This window comes from Bos mutus, chromosome 21 (genome assembly GCF_027580195.1).
Source record: "Bos mutus isolate GX-2022 chromosome 21, NWIPB_WYAK_1.1, whole genome shotgun sequence".
Classification (NCBI taxonomy): domain Eukaryota; kingdom Metazoa; phylum Chordata; class Mammalia; order Artiodactyla; family Bovidae; genus Bos; species Bos mutus.
In genome coordinates, this window is record NC_091637.1 from 1,966,171 (window position 1) to 1,982,796 (window position 16,626).

At 46.3% G+C, this 16,626-nt stretch overlaps 1 pseudogene; it reads right to left on the bottom strand.

The window, feature by feature from the left end:
* Positions 1-16,333, bottom strand: part of LOC102283358 (eukaryotic translation initiation factor 4E-like) — a 50,330-nt pseudogene extending 33,997 nt beyond the window's left edge.
* Positions 16,334-16,626: the final 293 nt, after the last annotated feature.

The window sequence follows — 16,626 nt, forward strand, 5'->3', positions numbered from 1 at the left end:
GGGGGAGATGTGAGATTCTAACGGTTAAGATAGTTTGAGATAAGCATAGTCTGGACACAGTTTAGTTCTCTTAATTTCCTTCTTTCCCTCCCCAAGGTGGTATGACTTTAAGAAAACCCTTCAAACTTACACTGCTGAAGTTTCAGAGAAAACTATTTCTAAGAAGACTTCATAAATATGAATGAGGATACCGGGTGAATGGTCTTATGGTCTCCACAGACTCAAAACCTGCATCTATGAACAGTTGTGGAGCAAACGGGAGTGCCCACTCTTCCCCCAACCCCCACCTCCGGCCAACCACTGCCCTCTGCAGCTTGGTGCAGAGCTTCTCTTCCACTTCAGAATCAGTGTCACTCCAGGTGTCCTGAATGGCACAAATCTGAAACATGGAGTGTGAGCAGCTAGACCGTGGCCTATGAGGGGATGCCGCTGTATGATGATTCCCTCTTGGAACAACCAGAAGTTAACAGAGGATCATCATCATAAAGGAACAAAATGTTAATGAATGAAATAAAAATGTGTCAGCCTAGGTGGTTATACTGTCTGACTCCTAGGGATGACATGACAACTGTGAGAATACCTTAAACTTCAGGATGAAATGATGAGGGCATGTAAGTGATAATGAACCATTAACTTTTGCTTTATGATTTTTTCTTTTGTTTACTATGTCACTTTTTACAAGAAATATGCTTTGTTAAATTTAAAAAAAAAAAAAAATTGGAAGAGAGAAAAATGACCTCAAATTTTTAAAAGAAAAACAGAAGGAAAGGTGAGGTGACATGATTATGAATTGCCTAGGGAGGAAGATTCTCCAGGCAAGAACTTGGAGGACAGAGGAGCCTGGTGTGCTACAGTCCATGGGGCACAGAGTTAGACACAACTTAGCTGCTTCTGAAAAGCAACAACAAGGAGGAAGGTGGGGACAACCAGAGACCTGAGGGCAACCTCACCAGGAGTGAGTCTGCAGCTTCCAATCCAAGCTACAGAATGCATTTTGCAAAGTTGCATAGGTTCAGCACAGAGGTGGTCTTCAAGACAAGCTTGTCCAAATGTCGAGGTATGAAACCTCATGTTCCTCATTATCTCAGGATTCACAGGGAGTTCCAAACACAGCTTGGCAGCCCCATCTGAACACCCAGCACTTCTAGGCAGCCTCCGAGAGTATGGCTGAGGTCACACAATGACCAGAGAGCTCTTCTGGGGCCAGACCATTCCAATGGCAGTAGCAAGTGGACCTCCTCTGTGCTGGGTAAGTGGTACCATTCTTTGACTAAATTTTATTTGTTTCTTCTTAAAGGAGAAGTAATTGGGTGCTAAAACTTATACATGAGCTGGGGGAAAAGTATGGGTTCACCTGATGATTTGGGGCCTGAAAACATTAGCCCTGTCTCCTACAGCATGTTAGCCACTGTTCCAGAGCTAAGGCAAGTAATCCGGCCTCTCTGAGACCTCCTGGTAAAAGTGCCTTCATGATACTTTCTCCTTCCTGAGGTGGGGGAGTCAGGCCACAAAACTGACTCTTCTGTTGACTTCACCCATGGCAGAAAACAGTATGATTTTTAACCTTAATTATTTTTATTTTATTTTATTTTATTTTTTTATACTTAGAGTTAGACTTTATTGAACTCTTGCCATTTCCTAGGCATTCTGCAAAGTACTTTATCTAGGTAAACCTTAATTATTTTTAAAAATTATTTTTCTTTCTGAATACCAATGTAATATCTCTTGAAAAAATTCATGGGAAAGAATTTATGTGAAAAAAATTCACCCGTAATCTCCCCACCCAGTAATAACCACTGTTCACTTTGCTTTTCTGCACACACATATTTATGTATTTGAGCATATTTGAAGACAAACAGTAGCTGACAGTATAGCAACTGCTTTTCTAAACTTGGCTCTCACCGGGCAGCATGCACTTTAGTATGAATGATCTCACTGTTCACTGTATAGAGCTGGGAAACAGAAAGAAAGGCTCAGAGAGGGAAAGAAACTTGTCTCATGCAACCAGAATTTCCACCCAGGCCCGTTACCAGGCTTTCAACACTTGTAACCTGTCGTCATGGCTGTAGAGTTTTTGTCTCCCACCAACAGCGGAGCAGCCACCCCTCCCTAAGACTGTGGACTCATGGAATCCTTGAGTAGGATGAAGAGCTAGGAGGCTAGAATTTCCCTCCTCCCAGCTCCATGTAAGAATCTGTGTGTCATTAGCAGGGCAGAGCCACTTCGCATTGCCTGAGTGTATGTGTTTATGTGTGTGTCACTGTGTGTGCGGGTACTGTGAGGTTTCAGTCCAAATATTCTTCAGCCCCTTTGTAAAAAGGAAGTTCTCCCCTATAGTGTGCTCACCACTGGTGACTGGATCTGTCCTCTGTGACATTTTGAGATGAAGAAAAAGAGAAATGGCATGAAAATAAGGAAAGGACCAGTTTTCCATCCAAGTGCTCTGGTAAGCGGGCTTCCTTGGTGGCTCAGCGGTAAAGAATTCACCGGCAATGCAGGAAATGTGGGTTCCCTCCCTGGTCGGGAAGATCCCCTGGAGGAGGGCATGGCAACCCACTCCAGTGTTCCTGCCTGGAGAATCCCCGTGGACAGAGGAGCCTGGCAGGATCAGTTCATAGGGTCGCAAAGAGTGAGACATGACTGAAGTGACTCAGAATGCAGGCACATTCTGGTAAGTACTTTGGAATCCCCTCCATGTGATGGAGGAAACTCATTCTAGAACAAAGCCAACCACTCCTTCGGAGGATCCTGGGCTGCACTGCCTGGAATCCCTGCATCGAGGCTCACTGCCCGAGCTCAGGGGAGCTGAGGGCAGTCGGCTTCTAGCCTTCAGCCCCTTGGCAGCAGGGCCTCCCAGCTCGGTGACTCCCCAAAGGCCTCATCCTGCTGCACAGCCCACGTCCTGCTGCAGGTCTGGGCCCTGCCACCCCCTCCCCATTGGGATGACAATGACCTCTACAAGCCCAGAGCACCCAGGACCGCTGCGCTGCTCAGCTTCTTCTCATCCCGGCTCCTCCTCTCCTGATCCAGATTCCTGTCTCTCCTGCACAGGCGATGCTCCCAAAGGTTTTCCCTATCCGACTCCACCTCAGAGCTGGCTTCCTGGGAACCCAGCAGCTATAGCCATCTGTCCTAGAAATGAGGAGGAAATACTTTTTCTTTTTTAATTTATTTGTTTTAGTTGGAGGCTAATTACAATATTGTAGTGGTTTTTGCCATACGTTGATATGAATCAGTCATGGGTTTACAAACACAAAAATACAAAATATTGAAAAAGAATAGGTGCATTTATATGTATAACTGAAATCACTTTGCTGTACACTTGGAACCAACAAAACATTGTTAATCAACAATACTCCAAAGCAAAATAAAAATTAAAAGCAAAACAAGTGTTCACTTTATATACTACTTATCCATATGCAAAAAAGTATTCTGTACACAAAATATATTTACACAGAAGTATAATGTTTAATGCATACACATAAATATTTAAAATCTATATTTATATATTGTGTATTTATTTATATAAATTATGTATTTAATAGGAACTCTCTTATCTAACACATATAAGACAAGTAACTTGTAAGTAAAGAGCCAAAATCATTTAATCATATATTAAAGTAGAAAATCATTATACGTGTGTGTGTGTGTGTGTACACTCATGCCCACACAAACATACATATATACTGCTGCTGCTGCATCTCTCAGTCGTGTCTGACTCTGTGCGACCCCATAGACGGCAGCCCACCAGGCTCCCCCATCCCTGGGATTCTCCAGGCAAGAACACTGGAGTGGGTTGCCATTTCCTTCTCCAATGCAGGAAAGTGAAAAGTGAAAGTGAAGTCACTCAGTTGAATCCAACTCTTAGCAACCCCATAGAGTGCAGCCTACCAGGCTCCTCCGTCCATGGGATTTTCCAGGCAAGAGTACTGGAGTGGGTTGCCATTGCCTTCTCTGATATATATACACATGTATATAAATGTATATACATGTAAGTGTATGTATGTGTGTATATATATATAAAACACCTGTACACTCATGCCAACACAAATATACATATACATATATGCATATAAATGTGTATATATGGAAGTGTATGTACATATGTATGTGTGTATATATATATATACACACATAACACATACATGTGCATATATACATATATGCATGCATATGTGCTAAATTGCTTTGGTCGTGTCCAACTCTGTGCGACCCTACCCTGTAGACCACCAGGCTCCTCTGTCCATGGGATTCTCCAGGCAAGAATACTGGAGTGGGGTGCCATTTCCTCCTCCAGGGGATCTTCCCAACCCAGGGATCAAACTCACATCTCTTGAGTCTCCTGCATTGGTGTGCGTGCTTAGTCACTTCAGTTGTGTCTGACTCTCTGGGACCCTATGGACCAAGGCCTGCCAGGCTCCTCTGTCCATGGGATTCTCCAGGCAAGAATACTAGAGTGGGTTGCCATTTCCTTCTCCACCTGCATTGGCAGGCAGGTTCTTTACCACTAGCACCACCTGGGAAGCCATATATATATATATATATATATATACACACACATATATATATTACATATATGTATGTGTGTGTACACACACACACACACACACACACACACACATATATATATATATTAATATATAGTCAAGGACGGGAAGCCTGGTGTCCTGCAGTTCATGGGTTGGCAAAGAGTCAGACACAACTTAGCAACTGAAGAAGCAACAATAATATATATATATATATACATATAACATTTTATTTTAGCTTGAAATTTAAATATGTAGATATACATGCTGATCATCTGATTTGATAATTTTCAATCCACATTTCCTGTCTAAAGCACACACAGCCATAACGCATTATCTGTATAGAGACTATACAGACCAATTTCAGCTTATTTAAAGTGATGTGAGAAACTAAGACATTTGCACACGACTCTAAACGCAGATTCCTATGGATTTTTACTCCCTCTCCCATCTTTAAAGTTCTACCATGCACATATAATGAAACATTATTTTTTTTTGATTTACAATTACTGAGTCTTTCCAAAGCTTTGGAATTGTTTTTCATAGAAACTACCACTCTCTTTTTCCACTCTTATGTCATGGCATGAGGTAATGTTTAATTAAAAGTACACAGTAATATCAAAGCCCACTGGGGCTGTATAGCAAAGCTGCCAACTCTAGGGAGGCATGAATCTTAAAGAATCAGTCAAGGGCCTGGGGATCTCAACAGCAACCCATGAATTTCCTGAGGGGAGGTGGAGCCAGGAGTGCCCAGTCAGGGGGTCTAGTCTTGTGATAGGGAGGGTTGTGGTAGTGAGCTAAACTCACTCAGGGTTGGATGGCTACCCACTACAATGTCCTGTATGTTTTAAACACGAGCACATGCTTCCTTCTTTTATTAGGCACACACTGGTTGGTTCCTGCTTTGTGCTGGGTACCAGGAACACAGTCCTCCAAAATGCAAATTCGACACCCAGCAGAGACACACAGATGCATGGAGGCCAACCTCTATAACCTGCTCATTTCAAGCAATGTGACAGGTAACTGTAAGAACACACAGGCAACTGTAAGAACACACAGGTTGGGAGTTAACAGCTGGTTCACAGGGATGAGGAACCTATTCACTGTGGATCCTTCAGAGTGAGAGAAGTTGTTGGAGGTGGGTAATACAGGGAAGCACTTCTTGGCAGAGACATACGGCAAAGCTGCTGACGTGTGCAAGGGCTCATCCCCAGGGATGGCCAGCAGCCCTGCGTGACTGGAGCCCAGGACATGACTTTGGGCCCAGAGGGGAGACGGAAGGAGCCTGGGAGCAGGTGGGCAAGTGTGTGGGTTGGAGCATTTTCTCTTCACACATTTGTGTATTTTTGCTATGGAACAAACAGTAGTACTTTTTACCCGAAATTTTTAATTTTTTAAAACAATTTATTTAAGTATAGTTGATTTACAAAGCTGTGTTATTTCAGCTCTATTGCAAAGTGACTTAGTTTTATATATATATATATATATATATTTTTTTATATTGTCTTCCATTATGGTTTGTTACAGAATACTGAATATAGTTCCCTGTGTTATATGGTAGGACCTTGCTGCAGATGTAATCCACCTAGAATTTATTTTGTGTGTCAGAAGGAAAGGCATCACGCTTTTTAGCACCATCTTCACTGTTCCCTCACTCGTTAGCAAAGGTAGGTCCAACATTTACCTGTGATCCTGGTTCCACATAGGGTCTCCATCATAAGGCTCTGGGGAATGGCTCACACCAAAGTTCCTGCACTGTGCAGTGAGACACCATTGCACACGTACGAGAACAGAGTGGACCCTACAAGCACTGGCAAGTGTGTGCGCAACCAGAACACTCATGCACGCTGGTGGACACATAACAAGTTATAGCATTTTGTAAAGTCATCTGGTGATCTCCCAAAAAGTTAAACATATGCCATATGAGCCAGCCATTCCACCCCTAGGTACTTAACTAAGAGAGAAGAAACCTTTGTCCTTGCAAAGACTTAACGCACAAATGTTCACAGCAGTACATTTGGATAGCCTAAAACTAGAAATGTTGCAAATGCCTGTCAAGAAATGAATGAATAAAGTCATATCCCACAGTAGACTACTACTCAACAATAAACAGGAATGAATTACTGATACATGTAAGCTCATGGGAGAAAAAAAAATCTCAAAATAATTAAGCTGAGAGAAGTAAAGAGAATATAAAAATGTCATGCCATAATTCCATTTATATAAAATTCTAGAAAATATAGAAAGCAGATCACTGGTTTCTTTGGACTGGGGGAGAGGAAGGAAGGGAACAAGAATAGGATTGCAGAGGTGACAGAAGAAACTTCTGGAAGAGATGGTTCTGTTCACTGTCCTGGTTGTGCTGAACTTTCATGGTTTACAAATTTTACAGTTTGTATACTTTATATGTGTGAAGCTTATTGTACACCAATTATACCTGAATAAACTCTCGAAAGAGACACTGTGTCTAATCCATTTTTGCATAGCATATACCAGGATAAAGTTTCTCAGTCAGGGGTGTTTTGGAAAGAATTTTATTTTAATTTTAGATTATATGATAGAAATGTATCCTTGAGTCATGTTATTGTTGTTGTTGTTCAGTTGCTCAGTCATGTCCAACTCTTTGTGACTCCATGGACTGCAGCGTACCAGGCTTCCTTGTCCTTCACTATCTCCCAGAGTTTACTCAAACTCATGTCCATTGAGTCAATGATGCCTTTCAACCATCTCATGCTCTCTTGCCCCCCTCTCCTCCTGCCCTCAATCTTCCCCAGCATCAGGGTCAGTTCCAATGAGTTGTCTCTTCACATCAGGTGGCCAAAGTATTGGAGCTTCAGCTTTAGCATCAGTCCTTCCAATGAATATTCAGGGTTGGTTTCCTTTATCATTGACTGGTTTGATTTCCTTGCTGTCCAAGCGACTCTCAGGAGTCTTCTCCAGCACCACAGTTCGAAAGCGTCAATTCTTCAGCACTCAGCCTCCTTTACGGTCCTACTCTCACATCTCTACACAACTACCGGAAAAACAATAGCTTTGACTGTACAGACCTGTGTTGGCCAAGTGATGTCTCTGCTTTTTAATACACTATCTAGATTTGTCATAGCTTTCCTTCCAAGAAGCAAGCGTCTTTTAATTTCATGGCTGCAGTCACCATCTGCAGTGATTTTGGAGCCCAAGAAAATAAAGTCTTTCACTGGTTCTATTGTTTTCCCATCTATTTGCCATGAAGTGATGGGACTGGATGTCATGATCTTCATTTTTTGAATGTGGAGTTTTAAGCCAGCTTTTTCACCCTCCTCTTTCACCTTCATCAAGAGGCTCTTTAGTTCCTCTTTGCCTTTCGTCATTAGGGTGGGGTCATCTGCATTTCTGAGGATGTGGGAAAGGCAATTTTTTTATTGTACTTGTTTTCTGTTTTAAATTAAAAAAATTCTTTTATTCATGTGTATCATAAAGAATTTACAAGAAGCATATACTTGTGGCCTAGGAGCTGCCACAGACGGGCAGGCTTAAACAGCAGAAGGACACTGCCACACAGTTCTGGAGGCCAGGAGTCTGAGATCAAGGTATGACCAGGGTTGGTTCTTTCTGAGACCTTGGTCTGCCCACAGCCTCTTCTCCCTGTGTCTCTCTCCATCTCCTTCCCTTTGTGTGCATTTCCTCTTTCCTTTGTGTGGTGTTCTTTATTGTAAACAGTCATATTGGTTGAGGGGCCCACCCCACTCAAGTGTGACCTCATCTTTGCTAATCACCCTGGGTCACTGTAGACAAGATTCTCAGGTACTGGCAGTAAGATTTCTATACATAAATAGAGACAGGGAAAAAGTCAACTCATAACAAAGCTCCACCTCATATTTTCATTGTTACAAAGCAAGAAAGGAAGAATTTAAAAAGCTAGCCTGTTTTTTTTTTTTTTTTTTTAAACTGTAAGCCTGCTGCAGTCATTTGGGAACCCAGCAGGCAGCACAAGAATCTTCTGTTGGGATTTTTGTGCATCTCCTCAGCTGGTCCACCTGCTGCTCCTCTGGGCTGCACTCTATTAACTATGGGGCACAGATTTTCACCAGGTTGGTCCTTACAGCTCTGCTACTTTGGGCTACTTTGTAACTCTTTGCACCTGCTCCTGTAGGCAGGGGTCTGTGGGTGTGTACAGGTAGAGCTGCTTTTATTATTTCTGCTTACTTTAGTCCTTTCTCTGGCCCAACCAGCATCAAGTTGTCCACATGAATGAAATCCACTGGAACAACTGTTGGAGATCTGCATTCAAACTTTGAATCACTCTGAAGCCTACAACTCTCAGAATGAATTTTGGATTTCACAGCCTAATAATGGTGAAAATGGCGTACCCTTCAGGAGAGAGAGGTTTTCCCTTGATGTGGCCCTCACGTGGTGACATGGGGTGAGTGTCTTGCCACCGCTGCAGGAGGCAGTCCCAGGGGCCTGTGGAGAGAGGATCCTGGGAGGAGAGGAATAACTGGCAGAACTGCCCCAGGGCTTCTCTGCTGCATTGTCCTCATGGGGCTCTTCTTGGAGGGACTTCAAGAATCACAGGGTAGGGACCTTCTCAGGCCCTAACGGTTGTGTTAACCTCACATGGACACCTTTGCAGAGACGCCTCCCACCTGATGGTTTGTAATGGATTTCATTCATTCATCAGTGATTCTGTCTTCAACATCCTGACTGCGTAGCTCAGACAGCTTGGTTTGGACAAACATCCTTTACTCCTGCAATTAGCACTCTCCCAGAACACTTGTTGACCTAAAAAATATTAGTCACAACCTAAAAGTTGAGAGTTATATTTTATTTGGTGGGAATTTTTAGGGCTTCAAGTCTAGGAGACAGCATCTCACGTGACCTTGAGAAAACTGCTACAAGGAGGTGGAGGGGAGGAGTCAGATTATAAATACAGAAGTTTGCAACAAAGGGCAGGTTGTCTGAACATCAAAAGTATTTTTGTGAATTAAAGAAAACTAGATTTCTGAAGTGAAGGAATTTAGCCCTTTTCTATGTATGGGAAGATGCAAGAGTCTGGACTCACAGAAATCATTCCTTTTATATGCTCTTTGGCTGTCTGTAGCCAGCCTCCTGTGCTTCTTCACTTCCTGAGATCCTCAGTGCTCACTGTAGGGAGTGGCTGCAGGCAAGAGCGGCTGGATCACAGGAGGGCTAGCATCGCTGATAACTGTGACATCCTTGCTTACTGATACAGCAAGAAATACTCCATTTCTCATACCTACCAGCCTTTTCTTTATATCAACCTACTTTTATTGAATATTCTCCCCCCAACTTTAATACTACTGTCATAAATGGGATTATAGTTCTTGCTTCTTCTGTCTGCCCTTTGATGGATGAGAGGCTTGCGGAAGCTTCCTGATGGGAGGGACTGGCTGTGGGGAAAACTGGGTCTTGCTCTAGCGGGCTGGATCAGGCTCAGTAAATTTTTAATCCAATTGTCTACTTATGAGTGGTGCTGTGCTCCTTCCCTGTTAGTTGTTTGGCCTGAGGTGACCCAGTCCTAGAGTCTGCAGTCTCTATAGTAGGGCCACTGGTGACCTCCAAAAAGGACACACGCCTCTTGTCCCCACAGCGGGCCGCTTCCACCCACGCCTCTGCAGGAGACCTTCAAATACTCACAGGCAAGTCTGCTTCAGTCTCATGTGGGGTCACTGCTCCTTTCTCCTGGGTCCTGGTGCGCACAGATTTTGTTTGTGTCTTCCAAGAGTCTATGTTTCCCCCAGTCTTGCATAAGTGCTGTAATCAAATCCCACTGTCCTTCAAAGTCAGATTCCCTGGGGATTTCCAGTCCCTTTGCCGGATCCCCAGGGCCTAGAATCTTCACAACAGTGCAAAGACTTCTTGGTATTATTGTTCTCCAGTTTATGGGTTGCTCACCCAGTGGATATGGGGTTTGATTTTATCATGATTGCACCCCTCCTACCACAAATGTAATAAATAGACATAAATGGTCATAATGGAGTCATAAATGCAGGCTGGCACATTCAAATAAAAATGTTGGTATAGCCCTGAAAGGTCATCCCCAATGGCTCAAGTGGTAAAGAATCTACCTGCAATGCAGGAGACACGGGAGATGCCGGTTCAATTCCTAGGTCTGAAAGATCCTCTGGAGCAGGAAATGGCAACCTACTCCAGTATTCTTGCCTGGGAAATTTCATGGAGAGAGGAGCCTGATGGGTTATGGTCCATAGGGTCGCAAAGAGTCAGGCGTGACTGAGCGACTGGGCATGCAAACATGCCCTGAAAATTATCTTGTGTACAAGTGGCAGAATGTACACCCTACTTTGGCCCTTCTCAGGGATTCGTAACCTTTTATAAGGAGGTTTTTTTAAATGAAAAGAAACAAAAAATGTGTGCACTTTCCCTAGACAGTGATTGTTCTTTCATTACCTGCCAGTTGAGAAAATACAGAACAACCAAGATATTCCGAATTCAGAATGAGTGGGCATTACATTCACGACAAAAGCAGTGCAGGCTGAGGAAAGCCTTGCATATTAGCTGCTTTGAAGTCCCCTGAAACTCTGGAGCTCCTGGCTCCTCCTCATTGTGTGGTCTTAGCATGTTTGCCTTTTTTTCTGGTTTCAGGTCCCAGTCTGTGAAATGGGGGTAAGAATCCCTGCTTGCATGTTACCTCACAGATGATGTTTTTGTGACGATAAAATTAATTAGTGCTAACGAAAGGAGGAAAACAAAACTTATTAAATGCAAAATATAAAATTATAAGCCTTTCTGTAAAATGTCAGAGGAAAACTAGGCCCCTGGGAAGAGGATGGGAGAGAAAATGTGGGTAGGGGAATGGAGGCCAGAGGTGATGGAGACCCTGACCCATGGGCCCTGCATGACCTGCAGGCTCAGATGGCTGAGATTCAGACAGGACTCAGCTCAAGTGAGGTTACCAGGCAGGTCGCAGGAAGAAAGAGGAGACCACGTGGCCCAGTGCGACCTCTAGGATCCTGGGGTCAGCTTTGGCTTGGAGGTGGCGTGGAGGTTGTAGGGGCACCTGGCTTCTCTGCAGACCTGTCTGTTTGGGGATGGGGAAGGGGGAGGGGAAACAGGTCAAGGCTGCACATGGGGCTCCTTTTCCTTCTTTGTGAAAATCCACTGGGACTGGCCTTGCTGCCCTGTGGCTGTCAGGAGGGATGCCAGGGTGAGAGGAAGGCCAGGGAACAGCAGTGGGGATGGAGCCTGCCCCCAGGCCCCACCCCTGAGGCTCTAGCAAAGGAAAGGGCTGTGACGGCACGCCCCTTTGTGTCTCAGGCTCCTTTTAAATCTGTGCTCCTTTGGAAGGCTAAAGCTGTCAGCATGCTTCATAAAAGCCACCGCTTGGACAGTATCAAGAACTAAATAAAAGTTCCTGGGCAGGATGGTATTATACAGCTCTTGGTATTATACAAACTGAGACCAAAGGTGACTTTGAAATAATAGGAAGTGACAATCAGGCAGGCAGGAAGGGCCGTATAAATAGATTAGAAGGCTTCCAGTGCGCTTATCTTAGCTTTTCTGGTCCATAATAGTGACAACGTAATAGTGCTTGGCGCTCCAAAGCAAAAGACAATGTCTTTCCTTGACCTTTTCCCCCTCTTTTTAGCTCAAAAGCTCAAGAATAGGTAAAATCTAAATTTCTGAGTTTCCATAATGAGTACAAAACTCCTTTTAGAAAAATTCTGCATGCATGAGTGCTAAGTCACTTCAGTTGTGTCCAACTCTGTGCGACCCTATGGACCAGGCTCCTCTGTCCATGGGGTTCTCCAGGCAAGAATATTGGATGGGTTGCATCCCCTCCTCCAAAGGATCTTCCCAACTGAGGGAAGGAATGTATTTCTCTTAGTCTCCTGCATTAGCAGGTGGGTTCTCTACCACTAGCGCCACCTAGAAAATCTACCATACATAACAAGGGCTCCAGTGTGACCCCATTGGTCACCAAGGAAGTGACAATCAGGCAGGCATGGGGGCCTTATAGATTAGAAGGCTTGCAGTGAGCTTATTTTAGCTTTTCTGGTCATTAATAGTGACGATGTAATAGCATTTGATGCTCCGATGCAAAAGACAATATCCTTCCTTGAATTCTGGATCTCACTATTGGCCCAGTGTAGAGATCCTGGTTCTGAGAAGGCAATGGCACCAAACTCCAGTACTCTTGCCTGGAAAATCCCATGGATGGAAGAGCCTGGTGGGCTGCAGTCCATGGGGTCGTTAAGAGTCAGACACGACCGAGCGACTTCACTTTCTCTTTTCACTTTCATGCATTGGAGAAGGAAATGGCAACCCACTCCAGTGTTCTTGCCTGGAGAATCCCAGGGATGGGGGAGCCTGGTGGGCTGCCGTCTATGAAGTCGCACAGAGTCCGACACGACTGAATCGACTTAGCAGCAGCAGCAGAGATCCTGGTTAAAGGACAGCTCTGTTGGAAAAATGTAGAGCAACACATCCGCTATCCTGATGCTCATCTATGAATCCCTGCTTCACACAAGTGCACACAATGGGCGGGTCCTGGAGGGGAAGCTGAGCTTTGCAGTCCAGGAGCAGGACAAGCTACACATCCACCACCTTGCAAGGAACCAATGGGGCAGCAGACTGCGGGGTCACACAAGCCCTTGCTATGCCTGATAGGGTGTCCATATGAGATCAACCAAGAAGGCAGCAGAAGATTTTTTTAAGTCACCACCAATTTCCCTAAGTATACATTTTGGGTGCCAAGCTGAGAAGGATGGTTTGGGAGGCAGGGCTGCCCAAGGGAGGGACTTCCGCCTGTGAAGGGGCAGGTGTCTGATTGCTGACAGTTCTGGCCGCTCCCACACTTTCATCTTTGTGACTGTAGCTGGGCTTCATGGTCCAGGAGGGAGACCGGCTCTAGCACAAAGATTGTATGGATCTTGTTTGGGTTGTTTTTGCAGTAGGAATCCAACATTCTAATTACAAAATCTTTTACATTTTTGCTGAGTACACCCTGTGACCCTAGAAGAGTCGTGGGAGTTGAGTGGCTACTGTTTTCAGAATTTGTCCACCACGGAACCTAACCCAGGAGCCACCTTTTTCAAAGCTGAGTACTGGAACTCCTGGGAAGCAGACTCAGGCCAGCCCTCACCAGGCACTCAGAACCCTCCCTGGCAGGGCCTCAGGGCACTTCTGGGAGGAAGGGTCTTGCTCTGCATTCTCCCCCACCCATCTCTGTCAGCTTGAATCAGTTAAGGAGCCTGAGCCCTGTAGGGCCAGAACCACCCCCTTAGGCAGACCCTCAGCTTCCATGCACACAGGGCCCAGTTCTGTGGTCTCTTATGGGGTTAGCACAGAGCCTCTGGAGACCCCAGGCATCACCTTTGTGTTCTTCCAAGAATGCCATTCACTGACTGCCACAGGGGGCCTCAAGAAGCACGTGTGCACCGGATGCCATGTGGTTTCTCAATGTAGCCATCTGGGTGACTCGTGGTGAGTGTGTCAATGTGGGTGAGCATATGTGTTCATGTGGTTGTGCATATGTGTGAGACAGGGCGTGGCCGAGACAGTGCATATGCCAAAACACTCTTTCATTTTTTTTTTGGCCATCCAGAAAGGCTGCCTTCTCCTCACACAGGTGGGTGGGGTTGAGTCTCTCACTGATGGCCTGACGTTCTAGAAGGTGGCCACAGGGAGGGTGGGCACAGATCCCAGGGTGCACAGTCTTTCTTGTGGCACATCCTCCTGAGGCTCTGCAGCCCCTGCTGGAGGTGGGCAGGCCTCCTAGTCTCCTGTGCTGCCTGGGGAGGCTGGCATCTGTAGCTGAGTCCTGAGTCCCTGAATGGCCTCAATCCCATCACTCAGACCACAGGACCTAGGGAAAGGCATGTGTTGCCTCTTTCCTGTGACCCTGGTCTGGCATTCCCAGGAGGCCACCAAATCCAGAAGGCAGGTGTGGTTGCGGGGTCTCTGGGTATGTCCCTCCCTCTTGAAAGTCCTGTTTGTCCTCCTTCAGGATAACTTGTCCTCTGAGAGGGGCCAAAGTTCAGGCTCCCAGAGCCACAAGTCCCGTCCCCCACCTGAGAACAGTCCCGGCAGGACCGTGGCCTCTGCAGATTGGACACTGTTGCCAGCATCGATGGTTCCCCTTCCAGTGGTCTCAAGAAGGAAGACTCACAGCATCAGGGCAGGGAGGAGGCTAGGGCAGAGTCAGCTCAGGGACATCTCTTCGAGCTAAGGCCCAGCCTAGTGAGTGCCAGCCAGCCCCAGGGTCACACACCTGCAGCCAGCGTGGGAGCCTCTTCCCTACCAGTGTTGCCACAAGCCAACAGCCATTCCTGACCCCACCTTTCCCCTCATTGCCACCTGAGCCCTCTGAGAACACCCCCACTTGAAGCACTGCTGTAGTGGTCATTTAATCATTACATCTGGATACCAACTGGAGAGGTCAGCAGCATATTTAGGAATCTCTATTTAGTGTGTATGATTGTTGACAAATTAATGAAAACGTACCCTTCACCCAAAGCAGGGGAAGGGCTGAGGGAGGGGATGAGCTGTCAGGGGCACCCTGAGCTGGTGCCGGTCCAGACACTGCCTGAGCACCCACAGGTGTCCCATGCCCACCCTTGGGCCCTGGCTCTCCTCCCAGCAGGTCCACGGCCCCAGGGCGCAGGCAGAGGATGGAGGAGACTTACTGTGTTGCTTTGCTCCCTGGCTTCCTGAAACTTACGTGTGTGCCTGCTTTGAGCTCCCCCTCATCACCACCTGTTTCTGAAGAAGCAGCAGATTTGCTCCTCTTTAGAGCTGCATTTCTCAAACTCCACATGCAAACTCACCACAGGCAGAAAGGCAGATGATGATCCAGGAGGTCTGGGTGGTCACAGAGTTCCACCCGAGTGGCTGACAAGCTCTCAGGACAGTGATGCTGCACTTCCATGGGGTGCACTTCTCACTGGGGCTGCACCTATAATCCCGGTGACCAGGCTGCACCCCTTCCCTCCAATTACATCCAAACCTCTGCGGAGGCCAAAGGTCAAGAGCCTTTAGAACACCAATTTCAATGGACTTTCCCTATGCATGTGTATGGGTGTCAAGGAGAGTACCAGGCCTGCTGACTCAAGAGAGCCCCTGAGCAAACACAAGACAGGCTGGTCTGTCAAAGTGAAGAGCATTTTTTGGTATTCCCCTGGCACTTGCTGTTTGCAGAGAAGCTGTGCTGGCTGGGACACAAGCTCCCACTTCCTTGAGTCTCCATGAAGCCTCCCTTCAGCTTGCTGCCACCACATGTGTCCTCCCCAAGATGTGCTCACTTGGGACAACTGGTGTCTAGACTTGGAGAAGAAGAAATGGACCTCTGCAAGAAAGGGAAACCATTGCTGGGAAATTTCCAGTGATGGGGAGTCGCCAGGTATGGAGGAATCAGTAGCTTCTCGCTGAAGCCACAATCTGTCAAGTGATACAGGACAAATGAGCCTCCCCTCAATGCCAACAAGCACAGAAGTGGGCACCTTTGTCTTGGGCTTGGAGAGGCAGCTCTCTTTCCTTTGCTGAGATACTAGGGCTGATTGAGAAAAGAATGCAGCTCTTACTTCCTTCCTCCAAGGTCTCAATCATGTCAGCCTTAAGTTCTTAGGGCTCTTTTCACTCTCATGCAGAGGGAGGCTGAATGGTGAAGAGGGAAAGCATCTCTGACTCTGGAGCAGGAGCCCTCACCCTGGTCCTGGATCTTCATGTGACTCCTGTGTGCACCTGGGTGGTGGGTTCACTTTGTGCTTCAGCAAACTTACCTGTAAGATGAAGATGAAAATCACAGTACCACCACCTGCAAATGTGTGGTGACGACTTCCAGGGGACCCCATGCTGGTGGAGCTGCCTCCACTCTCTTGGGAGGCGCCTCACAGCCCACCTTCTGTGGGTGGGAAGGCAGCCCCTTGGTGTTGCTGAGCACCCCCTCCAAGGCAAGGCAGTGGCCAGTGTTCCTTTCCACCCCCCCCCCACCCCACAACAGCACCTTTCCAGCTCTTCTGGTCTCTCCTGGGCTCCACAGCTTAGGTGGCAGCTTTCCACACATTCCCCCCTCCTCCCCCATTCAGAGGCAGCTCTTTGAGTGTAATACATTAGTATGAGGCACACGCATGTTTATGTGTCAACT